The following is a 3,298-nucleotide window of genomic DNA, read 5'->3' as shown; positions in this document are numbered from 1 at the left end:
CAGATAAGAACACACCATCAGCCACCACCTCCGACGATAATGATCAAACAGATGAGCTAGAGACATGAATGCCTCTAGCCAAAAGGGGAGGGCTAATGATGGGGGCTTTTCACAAGCCAAGCTCCCATACCCCTCTTCTCTCGTCCCCATCCCATGAAAACCCCCTTTTAGGGAGGGAGTGATAAAAATCATTGGAAAAAGTAAGAAAAAAATAAAGTATGATTATGTAAATATATAAAAAAGGTAAAATAGGCCACCTCATGCCTGCGGGGTAGCCCATCCCCACCTTGCCTCCTTTTTCTTCACTGTTGCCCCGCCGTGTGTCCCTTTTCCTCTCCTCCACTCAAAAGGTCAACCCCCTCTCTCTTCCCCTTGTCCTTTCTACTTTCTCCCTCCCCTCAAGCTACCCCACCTCTCACCAATAATGCATTATAACTCACCAATAATGCACCCTAACTCACATGCAATTTACCCTATCTTCCAAAATAGTATATCCCACCCCTCTTTCTCTCTCCTATCATATCCTATGACCCAAATACCCCCATCTCTCTCTAAAGGGCGCCATGTCTCTTGTCTTGTAGCTAAATAACCTCCCCCACACTCACACACACTCAGTTTCACTGAAAAAAGTTGCCCACAGACCCATCCCCACTCGATGGTTACCTGATTTTTCTTGTGTTCACACACATCTGCACACAGATTCACCTCTGAACACATTCCCCTCTCTCCCCTCTTGTAATTACTTTATTCTCCATGTCACCTCTCACTTTTTTTCATCAACCCATCTCTCTCTCTTAGTCTCTCTCTCATGAGACTGCTGTTCTGGCACATATACACACAGCCAAACAAGTGGGGCCCACAGTCACATGGCCTATGTAGATAATGATTTCTTCATTTCTAAATTCTAGAATTTCTCCCCCCTCCTCCCCTATATAAAGAGGGGTCACCATCACACTAAGGACACAACATCACCAAAGAACACACTATGCACTGTGTGTGCCTAGTGCACACACACACACCCACACCATCACCATCACCATCACCGCAATCACCATGCTTGTCTTGAGCATGACCTCTACACCCTTGGCTATGGAAGATGAAGGGCCACTAAATGAAGGATGATGGCCATAATCCTCGTGCGAGTCTTCGCCATCAACTCCCACCTATCCGCCATGTGCTCTACCACTCTTTCCCTTCTCATTCCCCTACCCTATGCTCCACATTTCATCGCCCAATTCTCTAAATAAAGCTTAAGGTTTTGTGAGTATGTTTTCTGGCAATGTTTTGCCCATGTGAGGTGTGCGGAATCGCCACCTAGTCTTGTGTTTTGGAGTGAGCTTGTGTATGTGTGAAGGGTGTGCGGATTCGCCATCCTTTTGTGGTGCCTAAGTACTAAGCCGCTATACCCCCTCCCTCACTCTCTCTCTCTCTCTCTCTCTCTCTCTCTCTCTCTCACTTGATCTCATTCCCTTTCCTCTTCATCATTACTCCCAAGCATCCATCTCTCTTGGATGAAAACTTTGTTATGGTGGTGTGTTGTTTGCGTCCTAGCCGCTGAAGCTAGGTGGTGCCCCCTGTTTGCTTTAGCATGATAGGCTCGAGGCGCGCCATTCGGTCCCCGGTGTTTTAGAGGCCGTCGGGGGTTCGGGGTTCGCTTTGCTCTCGTCACTCCTAGAGAATACAAGAGGGGAGGACATCGCAAATCATTTCCTGCATGGCAAAGGTCACAAAGCTAAAGAAATTCAAGGAGGGAGGAAAGAGTATCTCTTTTCTCACCTACGATGGCACCTTTGGTGCTACCGACAAAGTGTTGGCTTTCATCCAACAATTTGATGCGGCCTTTGGGGACGAGGGCTTCACAGAGTCCTCCAAGCTACGCCATGTAGCTATGCATTTCCAAAAATCAGCTCGTCAATGGTGGGCTATCCTTCGTGGCAATGGAGAAGCCCCAAAGACATGGAAAACTCTACGAGTTTCCATCATGAAGCAATTTCTTCCAAGTGATACTAAAGATAAAGTTCTTACCGAATGGCGTGGCTTGAAGCTTCTCTCTCATGAGTCTATCAACAAGTATGTAGACAAGTTTTGGGATTTACATCTCAAAGCTACTGTCTTTCCAAAGATAGACTTTGCTGAACAAAGACAACAATTCTGTGCGGGATTACCTGAAGAGATGGCCGAGTACATCAACTCTCAACGGCCCGGTACTATTACCGAAGTAATCCACCACACCATGGTTGCTTCACGCATCAATTTCCATCAAGGGGCTAGACGTAATGTCAAGCCCATGGAAAACAAAGATAAGAATGATGCAAAGGGGAAATCCAATGCTCAAAATAATTCCCAAGGCACTTCCAACAACAACAACAATCGGTCCAAGGAGAAGGGAGTTTACAAAGGTAAAAACAAACTCTCTCCTGAAGAGCTTGAAGCTTTTCGCAAGGACCATAAGTGTTTCAAGTGTGGAGAGCAAGGACATGGCTATCGTTCTTGCCCCAAGAAGAATACTCGCAATGAGACTCCTAGGGCTTCCACCATCGAAGCTCCAAAAGAGGATGTTCATTGCAAAGGATCATCACTTTCCTATGCGTGGGGAAAGGTAAGAGAGCATGATGACTTCATCTTGTTTGACCCAGGCTCTACTCTCAACTTCATATCAATAGAGTTGGCCACCAAGTTGGGCATTCAAGCTTTTGAGATGGGAGATATAGTAACATCCGATGCAGCTTTCAAGGGACAACAAGCCTCTGTTACTCCCTTGATTGGGGAGTTGAGGCTTCATGTCCAAAGCTATGTCGACAAAGAAGACTTCTTCATCTCTCCTCGCCAACATTAGGATGTTATCCTAGGGGCACCATGGTTTGATCGCATGGCTGCCAACATGAAGTTCCCTGAAAGGAGAATTTACTTCACCTACAGGGGAAAGAACATGTATATAGATGCTAGTGAGCGTGGTCGCACTATTCCACTTGTAAATCCTCTTTCTTTTGATAAATCAATGAAGAGCTCAGTTTCTGCGTACATGATTTATGTCAAAGAGTCTCTAAAAGCTAATAATTTTTCATCAAATGAAAATGATAGGATCCAAGAAGAGTTAGACTTGTCTACTTTTCTAAAAGGATTCCAAGATGTGTTCATCGATGATATCCCTATGGCCCTACCTCCAAAACGAGGGGATGATGACCATCGTATTGAGCTCCTTCCAGGAAGCTCACCGCCTAGCAAACCTCCTTATCGAGTCTCACAAGCTCAACAAGAGGAGATTATGAGGCAAGTACAGGAATTGGTAGACAAAGGG

Source organism: Adiantum capillus-veneris, chromosome 30 (assembly GCF_014529385.1).
Source record: "Adiantum capillus-veneris isolate H3 chromosome 30, ASM1452938v2, whole genome shotgun sequence".
NCBI lineage: Eukaryota > Viridiplantae > Streptophyta > Polypodiopsida > Polypodiales > Pteridaceae > Adiantum > Adiantum capillus-veneris.
Note: the sequence above shows the minus strand (reverse complement) of the source record.